Source organism: Diabrotica virgifera, chromosome 5 (genome assembly GCF_917563875.1).
Source record: "Diabrotica virgifera virgifera chromosome 5, PGI_DIABVI_V3a".
NCBI lineage: Eukaryota > Metazoa > Arthropoda > Insecta > Coleoptera > Chrysomelidae > Diabrotica > Diabrotica virgifera.
The window spans coordinates 128,237,683-128,250,852 of NC_065447.1; positions in this window are offsets into that span (position 1 = coordinate 128,237,683).

Genomic DNA, 13,170 nt, shown 5'->3' on the forward strand with positions numbered 1-13,170 from the left:
CATATCTCAACCGGTTTTAGAGCAATAAATAAATCGTCAGTTTGTAAGAAAAAAATCAACATCCCGTATCTCGGAAAGGAAGCATTTGCGGACATATGTTTATAAAGCAAACGGTCATTATTTTTTCATCCAGAATTACCCCTTAAAGTTTGTCGCACTTATTTAGAAACACCCTGTATTGATGAAGAACGTTGCTAGTTATTAAAGTACCTAACTTTTTTATTATCCAACATAAGCGAATGAATCAAAAAGCAAAATGTTAAAATAGGCTAAGGTTACAGTTGAGTTGTAATTTCAATATTTTATGTACGCTATAATATTCCACAGGGTGTTCCAAACTTTGAGGAAAAAACACACTATCATTGTTACACCCGGTATACAATGACACTTATCTGTTTAAGAACAATATTACATCGATATTCTTGAAGAATAAAGCTATAACATATTAAAAAAATCACGAAAATCGGACAACAGGTTTAGGAAATATCAGACATTAAAAATGTCCCATTTTTAAGGTGGTGCGTTAATTTTGGCGCTTAGTGTATATTAGGTCGGATAACAACTCATTAATAGGCCCCTTAGCTTCAGTGGTTTACCACAGGGCTCCGTCATGTCTCTTCTTCTTTTTAACATATATACTAGATAAATGCATGTAAAAACTAATAATTATAACATCATACCATATGCTGATGACTTTGTCATATATAACACTGAAAAAAATCTCGAAAAATGTACACAGAATCTGAAGTTAAACATAAATGCACTCATAGCAAAATTTAATTCAATTGGTTTTTCACTATCAACAGAAAAATCAAATATTATGTTTTTTACAAGGCACAATACACCACAAATAGATAATATCAGCATTAATCAAATGAACATTCCTATTGCAAATATAGTAACTTATCTCGGCATTATTTTAGACAAGAAACTGAACTGGAAACCATTCATCAACAAAATAGAAACAACAGTTAGCAAAGGAATAAACTTTCTATAACTTATTCGAAAAACATGGTGGGGATCAGACCCACAAACATGTTTAATGTTCTATAAGTCCTTCATCAGGTCAGTTTTGGACTATGGGTGTCTTTTCTATGGATCGGCTAGTTTGTACATTTTAAAACGACTAGAGGTGATACAAAACGCTGCTTTAAGACTGTGTTTGGGGGCTATGTGCTCTAGCCCTAATGAACCTTTGCGAGCGAAAGCTTTGGAACCTCCTTTAGATCTCTGAAGACAAATGTTAGCGGAAAAGTTTGTTCTAAAATCATATATAAAAGACCCGAATTTGATCCATAAAATTTCCATGTTAAACACTTTCGATCTAACAATAAAGTATTGGTCAAAAAGCCATCTCCCACTTAATGCACAGCTTTTCGAAATACTTGTAATACTAGTAATGTAATTATGTAACATTATTAAAAATCCACCGAAATCCGAATTTTTTAAGATCTCAAAAATCGAAATTCCGATATACTGTGAAAATATGCTACTTAGCAAATGCATCCTTAAGAATTATACTGCTAGAAACCCTAACCATATACAAGTGTATACGGATGCTTCAAAACAAACACATGGAGTAGGCTGTGCTTTTTATATACCAGCACTTAATGTTGAAAAAAAATTCAAACTTAATCCCATGACATCAATATTTTCCGCTGAAACTACAGCTATTATAAAAGCATGCCAATACGCTGACAACCATGATATCAAAAAAATAAACATACTGTCTGACTCTTTATCAGTCCTAAAAAGTTTCTCTAGCCAACTGATGCAAATTCTGTAAGCAGTAATCCCTTTATAGTAGACTTAAAAATACTAATATCTGACCTAACGAGCAGACTATTCAATATAATTTTTACTTGGGTTAAAGCGCACATTGGTCTCCAAAATAACGAAAAAGTAGATGAGTTAGCGAAAGACGGTAGTCTAAACGGAAATTTCAAATGATATTGGGCTACAAGAATGCATTTCGATAAGTAAATATAATTTGAAGAATAGCTGGAAATTAAGATGGAAACAATATTGCGTAAACCACCCGACAAGTTACACACTTTTACATCCAGAGATCCCAACGCAGTACTGGCACAAAAATCAAGATTTGTCGAGATATGATATAGTTACCATAAGCCGTTTAAAATTTTGACATGCCTGTTTCCCGTCTCACTTGTTCTAGATTGGTTTGATAGAGTCTAATTTATATGAAATATGTAATATACCAAGCGATTTAAATCACATTTTTTTCGCATTTAACAAGTTTAACATACATATAAATAAACTATACATTCAGCTGATGCAAGAAAACCTTTTCCCCCCTTACAATCTCATGAATTTACTGGCTCTAAATAAAATTTCAATCTTTAATATTCTTTTAGGTTTTCTCAAGTCGTGTAAATTAAAACTTTAGATTAGGATTAGCTTTGAATAACCTTTGTTTTTTTCCTGGTTGTTATAATATCCCTTGCCTCCGTGGTCTACCTATTCTGTGGTTAGTCACCCTGATCGATCCCTGGGTGTGAAAAGTGTTTTTCCTTTTCCCATCCTTGCTCGTTTTGGTTTCGTCATAATCTCGTTGCTTGTTAGGATTAGATAGTTTTTAGTTTAGGATTTGGTGATGGCTAAATGGGCATAGCTCCCAAGGGCCAAAAAAAATCCTGATTTTTTAAAAAATGTTTTGTTTACAGACGAATCTACTTACGTTTCATACACTTGAGTCCAGGGTTCTTTACCCGTGCGTCATCGTTTAAAGCATTCGAAATAAGTCGGAAATTACCCCGCACAAACCATATGGAAATTAGGTCCCAGTGGATTTAGTTCATACTTTGGGAGAATACTCTTTGAAGCACTGTGATGAAAAGTTCTCATGGTTACAACTCGATGATATGGAGGATTTTCAAGATATAGAGGCACAAACTCGGAAAATTATAAGATTTACTAGGTATTTCAATTCCCTGAGTTACTGGTTATCTGGCAACATGTAGAAATTTGGATCAAATAAAAGTAATAGTAGTCTAGGATTTTTTCCTGGCTATCCAATGGCGACCTTTACTTTGACCTTGACCTTCTGTAGCAAAAAAGAAAGCTTCTGTTGGAGTGAAAGTAAAGAGAATGATATACTCCAACAGCAGTAGAAAAGATAATAAACTAATGTAACAAAAAAATAAAGGGCTTCTACATTGAGAAGCTGATGGAACAAAATACTACTTTTGCAGTAGTACTTGTATGGGGAATAAACATTGAAAAGAGTGAGATGAAGAGATAGATGGACTGATAATAAAAATATGAATAGACAGAGGCAAACTAAATGGAGTTAGGCTAACGATATATCCAAGAGAACGACAACTTGACACTCAAGGATGGATACGGCCAATTTGCATGCCTGTCGAAGACGGTAGCTCAAAGCACATAGTGATGATGACTAGAAATGGAAATAATAAGAAGAATATATGGTCAGAAAATAGACAGAATAAATATAATAATATAGTAAAAATAGAAGAATACAGGGGATAAATAAAATAGACTAAGTTACGGGCGCCAGAAGATGGGATAGACCAATCTCCCAGGTATCTTACGCTGGTGTCAAAACTATATTAAATATATTAAATTATTAAATGTGAACATAAAGGAATAATAAGAATAAATGATATACAAAATAAGTAAATATTTATTAAAAATAACTACCTAGATTTTCACAATCTCTGAGTTACAAAATGAATGGGATGTGACTCTAACATGACAAAAGGTATATGGTTACAATATTAAACAATATACTGTAATGTAACAATGATATTACATGTTACAAAATTAAAATACCTCTAACTTACCTATAGGGTACAACTCACATGAGACCCTTTACCAAATGGTTATAGTACGCTTGCTACGTACAACTAAATTAAATACCGACAAATATAAATAATGATATGAATAAGCAAGCACAAGCCTGACTAAGGGAAATACAATAGAATTAATTAAACAAAGTTAATGAATAAACGTTAAATACATTGAAGTTAAGAGAAAGATACAAACGACTTAAAATGACCGAATAAATGAAGTAAAGCGAATAGACAACAAAATATCTGGGAAACAAGCAATTAATATTACAACCTAAATTTACCTGAATAACCTCAACCAATCAAAGCAATAATAAAGTATAAAAACCTATAAAGTATAAAACCTTTTCTGGGCTTATTCCTTGTGCACAAGTAACTTACCATAGATACAATAGTTTGGGAACTTAATACACTAATATATAAATATGTTATATAACAAAACAAAGGTAAGCTAAATCTTAAAAAAGATAATTAATAAACATAGTGCATTAAACCAAAACGTCTGCGATATAAAAATAATAGTTACTAACATCACCAAACTGATTGTTCCCAAACAAACCCATTCCTCTAACGACTAACCAAAAGGTTCCCAGAAAATGATCAGGATAGTGCAAAACCATGCTTCCTATAAGCACAGGTGAAGAGACAGAAAATGGAGCTGGAACGCTCCGCTTGCTCCCAGGTGACTGACTATGTAGCCGGAATAGATACCTCTCAGGTGGGTGAGGGTCTATGACTTCCCATGTTCATGTTGTATTACGTCCCCAAAAGGCTAAAACAAATATTTTCCCAGTCTTATTTTCAATGGAAAAGTGCAAGAAAAAAAAAATCAAAGGAGAAAAAGAGAAACTAGGGAAGTGTTTTTGGTATAGATTGTAATTGTAAAAAAAGTCATTAACACACAAAAAATCTCTCATTATTGAAAAGTACATGACAAATGTTGACCTTGACAGAATGTGAATGTATATGACCATTTCAAATTACAGACACATGAGTTTGGAATTTAAATACAGAATAGATCTGATTTCTTTAAAATAATTATAGGATACTTATTAATGTTGTTGGAAGTGACTTTAGTGCAACCAAAAAATTAAAACTATTAGAATTTTCTCTGGGTGAATATTATCTATAGATACTGAAATGATTAAAAGATACTAAATTCAACTAATAAATTTACTAGGAAAATTTAATTGGAAGAAATATTTTATTAGATGTAAAAATAATGTAACATGCAATGTCATTAACCTCTTTATGTCAAAAAATATGTATTTATTTACCGGATCTCTCAGTTCTTCATTACTGTTTTCCCTCTAGCAAACACTGGATGGATTCTGGGAAAACACTGTGAAAACCATGTACATACTAGGGAACTTTATTTCCCAATAAAGGCTTATTACTTATGAGAAAGATTCCGCCATTTTGGGTACTTCGACCTACCTATTCCAGGCTCACAAATCAAGTGGTCAGCGAACTTGGCTTCTCCCACAAGAAAATGTCAAATTTATCTCAGAACACGAAGTCATATTCACCACCAGAGGGCCGCTACCAACCCAACAAATCCAAAAGATAGTTTTAAGTTGGTTTAATGGTGACGTTTTGAAAATAAATATTTTTAAAATCTAATAGGAAATAATAGTTATAAATGGGAATTACGAGAAAATTAGAGAAATTTAATTAAAAGATCAAAAGAAATAATTATAAAAATAATTAAAAAGTTCAAAAATAATGTCGTAACGTGTCGAACCGTTACAATCCACTTCTACTCGGAGAAAAAAAAATTATCAAAAACAATTTTTTTTCCTAAACTTCAAAATATTAACAACTAAATTTGCAGTAGTCTAACATTCCACGTTGATTCGCAAGATTACCACTAAACACAAACTAAGGATCAAGGAAAATAAATAAATTATATGACTCAAAGTCACATTAATGTTAGCTACTCTCTGTTACTAAATATTGACATATTGTTTAAAAGCCAAAACAAAAACTAAATATTGCACTAAAGTTCATAATAACAACTAAGTGTCGAATTGGGCACTAAAACCAAAATTGAACTATCCATGGACATCAGATTTATAAAGCGTATATCCAAGTACGGAACAACCAGGAAAAGGTGTGAGCCAATTCGCACCATTTCACAAGTAAATATAACAAAGTAAGGCCAAAGAAATCAGTAACTAAAATAAGTAAAGAATCGAACAGTTAATCCAAAATTAAACTCACAATGGACACCAGATTCATAATAGCATATCCAGATCAGGAAGATTTATGGAACAATTCTCAACAATGCCAAATAATACAACTAATAAACATACCACAGGAATCCAAAACTCAATAACCAAAATAAATATGGAATCGGACACTGAATCCAAAGTCGGCCTATCAATGGACACCAGATTCATAAAAGCATATCCAAAGAAGAACGACCAGGAAGATTTATGGACCAATTTACACCAATACTAAATCACATAAACAAATTAGGTCTACGTACACCCACATCTGGCAATACGAGCCTATCCGACCAAATACACAAAATAAGTGAAGAATCGGACACTTAATCCAGAATCGGACTATCAATGGACACCAGATTTATATAAGAGCATATCCAAAGAAGAACGGTCAGGAAAATTGATGGACCAATTATCACTAATACTAAATAAACTAAATTAGGTCTGCATATACCCTCATCCGGTAATATGAGCCTATCCAAACTAAATTATTGGATCCAATGGTAAATAATACTGAATAAAATAAATAAATTAGGTCTACATACACCTTCATCCGGTAATATGAGCATGAGCCTATCCAAACTAAGTAATCAAAATAAGTCAAAACAAAAATTACTAAAAGTGTGAGGTAGCGTTCGTCACACTTATCCAGACTAAGTAACAGATGTAACCAAGCTAAACCAAAACTAAAGCCTATTGACTAAAGTATTCTAGAAACTACATAAACTTAATTCGTGATGGTATTCGCTAACTATAGCATGTTGCTACAACAGATGTGTGAGAATAACCAGACACAAATAAGGTACCAATAATGTAATAATAAGTAAGAAAGATAAAAAAGAATAAATGGTGAACTTACAAGTTCTATGACACCATGATAAATGATAGAAAAAAAATATGACGAGAACGAGCAAACAATTTTCAATAAAACTGTATATTCATGCGTTCTCGCATACATAACATTATCCAGGGAATATTCCTGAATATAAACAACAAAACTAATGCCTAAGGAAAGGAGTGGGAATATATTAAAACGAACAACTCATTTGTCTAAACACCCTAAGTACTGAATGGAATGAACCTACTATGTATAGAGACATTCAAAGCATTGATTGATAAATATGTACACCGGATATTTCCATCAACGGTCAAAGTACAAACATACTATGAAGTACGAGACATAATATAACCTAAATAAACATTATCCATACATACATTATCCATACAAACATACATCATACATACATCATACATACATCCATACTTAAATACCTGAGAATCCGTACATAAATCAAACTTACAAACTAATTCCAGAATCATACTTTGTAGGGAATAAGGATATAAATTATTACAAAGTATTTAAGATCTCCGTGACAAATGTTGATAAAGTAAACCAATATCAAACTAAGAACCACCACATTTTTCCAAAATGGCAAATGCAATAACAAGATAATAAAAATAATATAACAAAAATATGTAATCACATATCCAAAATACAACACACAACCTGAGATAAGTAGTGTAGCATAGTTCCATCATTATTAACCAAGAGTATGAGCTTACCTATCCAAATATATAAATATTATATAATAATCACAGCCCTTCTAACTTAATGGGTTAAGTGTGCAAAAAAATACAAGTGAAGTTCTTATCAATTGGATAATCCTACTGACAGGATTAGCAATTAATAACATTGACTCAAAATAATAATTAAAATGCACCATGTGTAATACCATAAAATAAACTCATACATGAAGTACTACATAATAATTAAATTAATAAGTAATAAATTAAAAGTCATCAACAACAAAGCCAAAAGATGAAATCGAGTAATGCAGGTACCTGCATGATCTGATGATTAAAAAAAACCAACATTCGCCTAAATTTCTAACCATAATAAAAATTGAGCAAAAGACAAACGGAAGAAGAGATTAGCTTGAACAACACTGTTAAGTTAATCTCCTTCTGAGGATTGTTCTAAAACTTAATAAACAAATAAGGACTATTATCAAGGTTTCTTAGCTAACAAAGAATTTATATTTAAATCTCAATCTACAGTATCTGATTTATAATATTTATAAGCATTATACGGTACCAGCATCGACATAATATCGACAAAAACTAGAAGCTGATCTAAGTCTGGAACTACTTTACTATCACAATTATTATAAGTAATTGTTATGTTTAACACTACCAATTAAAAAAAAATTATGTGGATGTAGAAGTTAATTTCTGGACTGATTTTGCTTTGTGGTGCTTTAACAAACAACCCAAAAATCAGAAATAAAAATAACGAGTGATCCAAAATTATTGGGATCGCAGCTATCTGTGCAAAAAATTACGTATGTCGTGTTTTAATCCGAAAGACCGCCGGAGTGTGACGCAACGCCAACTGCAGCTATCTTCAGTGTTGTTATGATCTCTAATAATCTCTTTCAACAAAGAATTGGAAAGTTACTCAAGCTCAAGACTTCTGTATGAGCTTTCGTAACGTTCGGTTGTGTGACAGTTCAGTGTGGAAGTGATAATTCAAAAAAAAACGCAGGCGACAAAAACAAAATAGGAACTACATAATAGAGGTAACTAACAAATTTCCTATCTGTTGAATTCCTAAATTTCCTGTACTTTCTTTGAATAAAATAAATTATACATTATCTAGTTAGGTAAAAAAGAGACAGCTTTGCATTACACGGTTAATTATGGGGGATACTACCGGGGGGGCTAACCCCCCCGGTGATGAGGAGATGTTAGATAATATAGAAAACACTGAAAATAATAGTAGTTTAAAGAATACACCATTACTTGATAGCAATGCTAATTCAATCACTAATAATAACAATGAAATAAAAAAAGGAAAAAAACATTTCTATTATCAGTACACTGATACCGGTCCCTTTGAGGTATTTATGGAGTCAAAAGGCGATAACGTCGGTAATTATAGTTTTTTGAAATTAGCAAAATACATAAATGACAAAAAAATCGAGAATGTACTTAAACTTAGCAAAAAAGGAAAAAACCGAATTAGCGTTGCTTTCAAGAAATGGGAGGATGCTAATAAATTTGTTTTAAATGACGTGGTCAGAAATGATGGATATGAATTGTTTATTCCGGCAAATAACGTAACATGTAGGGGAGTCGTTAATAATGTAGATACTAGTATATCGGATGCAGATCTAATCAAATTTTCGGGATTGGCTTCGGCCAACATTAAAGTACTAGAAATAAGACGATTTAAACGGAAGTCTAAATATGACACGGAGAAATATATTGATACAGAAACGGTCGCATTTACCTTTTCGGGAAAAGTAATCCCGAAGGAAGTGAATATATATGGGATCCCTTTTAGGGTAAAACCATACATGATACCAGTGGTTCAATGTTATCGGTGTTTTCTTTTTGGACACACAAAAAATCTTTGTAGAGGGGGAGAAAAATGCAAAAACTGCGCGGAAAAAATACATGAAGGGGATTGTTCGATGAAATGTTTACATTGTAATAGCAGCTTTCATATAAGTACCTATGAGGAGTGTCCAGAGTATGTGAGACAGCGGAATATTAAGGCTGTCATGTCTCTGGACAATCTTTCATACTACGAGGCATGCGAGAGATTTCCTTATGTTTCTACTAGAAAATCGCAAGAGAATAATATATTCAGAATGAGCCAGGAGGAATTCCCAACATTACATAAAACTCAAATAAATAATTTAGAGACAATTCCCATCAATATGCGATGGATAGAAAATGTAAAGAGTAACCCTGAACACCTGTTTAGTAGAAAAATGGAGAATAACTCAAACAAAAATAAAAGAAAGGCTAATGAAACAAATAAGACATACAATAAAGAAGTACACAATCAATATTTATTATCTCCAAATGGGAGAAGCGAAGAGAGAGCTCGTGCAGTAAACAATGAGACTCCTGGATGTTCCCGTACAGAGCAACTAGAGAGGGACACAGAAAAAACACTGAATGCGATATTAAAAAAACTAGATTGGAAACATAAGGAACATATAATCAATTACTTGAACCAGCTATTTATACATGAAAGCTCATCGAACCAAAAGTTGCTAGATTTAGATGGATATCAAGAATCCACTTATTATCCAATGGAACATAAAAAGTTTAAGCAGTAACTATAACAGTCTGAAATATTTCATAAGCGAACATAGACCCAAATTAATTCTATTAAATGAAACTTGGCTAAAAAATAATCATCACTTCTATCTAAGAGGATATGAAATACATAGGTTGGATCGAGGGGATGGTTATGGTGGCCTAGCTACTGTGGTTCATAATAGTCTGGATCACAAAATAGTATATAGGTATAATAATAATGTTAGTAAAATTCAAATTTTAGCAATAAAAATAATAGATTGGGACATTACAGTTATTAACATTTATATCCATCCTAGGGCAAAAATAAATTTAAATAGTTGGGTTGGACGCATAAATAAAATCAGGGGAAATAAAATTTTAATGGGGGATATGAATGCACATAATGCACTTTGGGGAAGTCAAGTGTCTGTTAATGTTAATGGAAGAATAATTGCTGAATCCTTAGAGGATTTGGATCTAGTTTGCTGCAATGATGGGAGACCCACGCGGATTACCCTACCTGGACAGAATGCCTCAGCGGTAGACCTAACACTAATTTCCTCGGAAATTGCAAATATATGCCAATGGGATGTGTTAGAGGATTCTGGAGGCAGTGATCATTTTCCAACTTCTTGCAAAATCGCAATTGTAAATGAAAATATAGTAACACAAAAAAGTCATAAAAGAAATACAAAGAATGTCAATTGGGAGAATTATGCTTCAAAAATGGAAGACTTGATGAAGAATGGGTGTGAAGACTATAATTCATTTACACAAATTATGGAAATGGTGAGTGATGAGGAAATACCTCTCTTGAAAACAGAAAAATCTATAAGAAAAAAGAAAAGCCCTCCCTGGTGGGATAAGGAATGCTCTAATTTAATAAAAACAAGAAAAGAAAAAATTAAAAAATATAAGGAAGAAGCAAGCAATGAAAATTATATTGAAATCAAAAAAATATTTGCATACAGTAAAAAAATATTTAAAACAAAAAAAAGAAATAGCTTCAAAAGCTTTTGCAATGGATTGACAAGGGACACTCCTCTATCTGAAATATGGCGAACAGTTAAGCTATTCTCCACATATCAAAATGCTGTAATCCCTGCTAAACTTCCCAACAAAAACATAGCTCAGAACATATTAAATAATTTGGCAATTGACATAACAGATCCTGAGTTCATGGTTACCCTAACTAACGAGGATGTGGAGGACATTTCAAGGCAAGAAATAATAAGTGTCATAAATAAAAAGGATAAGGCTACTGGCTTAGATCTTGTAACATATAGCATGATAAACAGACTTCCCCTGGTGGCGCTAGATACATTGTCAAAAATATTTAATCAAATAGTTAAAAGAAACACAGGTTTTCCACAAGAATGGAAAAACACCCTTGTCATTCCCTTTTTAAAACCCAATAGAGACCCTTTATGTGAGGATAATTATAGAAACATAGCTCTAGAGTCATGTGTAGGCAAAATTTTGCAAAATATAATTAAATTAAGAATAGAACAAATAACGGAAAAAAAATCGATACTAAGCCCTAAGCAGTTAGGTTTCAGAAGAAACAAAGGGTGCAACGATAACTTAGCTTTAACAATTAATTATATTAGAACTGGATTTAGTAAAAATTTAAATACAATTGGAATTTTTTTGGATATCAGTAGGGCATATGATACAGTCAATATATATTTGCTATATAAATACTTATTAAAGTATGACATCCCAATAACTTATGCAAACTTGATCTTGCAATTTTTGCTCAACAGAAATATCTACGTTAAAGACAAATCAAATAATATATTAGGCCCAATGCAAGCATCCACTGGATTGCCTCAAGGGTCTCCACTCAGTCCAATATTATTTAATCTCTATACTAGATCCCTACATGATTTAATAAACCATGAGATGGAGTGTTTTCAATATGCAGATGATTTTGTAATTCTGGTGCAAGGATCTGATATATACAAGCTAATTAATTCCTTAAATACCCATATAATAAATTTACAGGAGTGGTTTGAGAAACACAACTTTAAAATTTCAGCACACAAATCAAAAGCAATAATATTTAGAAAAAGAAGTCAGGCTTATAACTTCCCACATTTGATATATCAAAATATGGAAATTCCATGGAAAAATGAAATAAAGTATCTGGGATTTCATTTACAGTGCAATTTGAATATGACAATTCAAATTAACGACATGATAACTAAAGCAAACAAAGGAATAAATGTCATGAGAGCAATTTGTGGTACAAAATGGGGAGCTGACCCGAACATTCTTTTGAGTTTATACAAAGGAATAGTTAGATCTCATTTAGATTACGCAGCCAATCTTTTAAACCCCTGCAGTAAAAGTTTGATGATGAGGTTGGAACAAGTACAGAATGTTGCCTTGAGAATCGTAACGGGTTGTCTACGTTCTACACCCATCTTAATATTGCAAGCAGAATGTTCAGTAACAACGTTACAAGTTAGAAGGGAGATACTAGCACATAAATATATACTCAAACAAATGCCGGAAAAAAACAATATCATAGTAAAGAGTCTAAATAAGCTAAACGAAGCAATAAATGCAAACAATAGATTCTGGAGGAACAAGGTCATACCTGATTACTCACTAGCATATACAAATATACTCAAAAAAACAAAAAACATAATTAGATATAAAATCAATCCTATATATGAGGTAGAAAGAAAAACTCTTCTATACCCCATTACAATTAAAAGTCTAGAATTTGAAAAATATGAAATTGAATCGAACGAAAGGTTCATAGCTAAATATGGTGGAATATATAATAATCATACCCACGTATATACAGATGGATCAATAGACCCACAAACAAATCAATCGGGATTTGGAATTTACATCCCAAGCATCAATTATAAATATTCGTCACGACTCCATAACTACACACAAATCTGCACAACTGAAATAATAGCGGTATACAAAGCCATGTCGGTATGTATTGAAAAGGAAATCATGAAAGCAGTGATCTTTGTAGATTCAAAAAGTGCCTT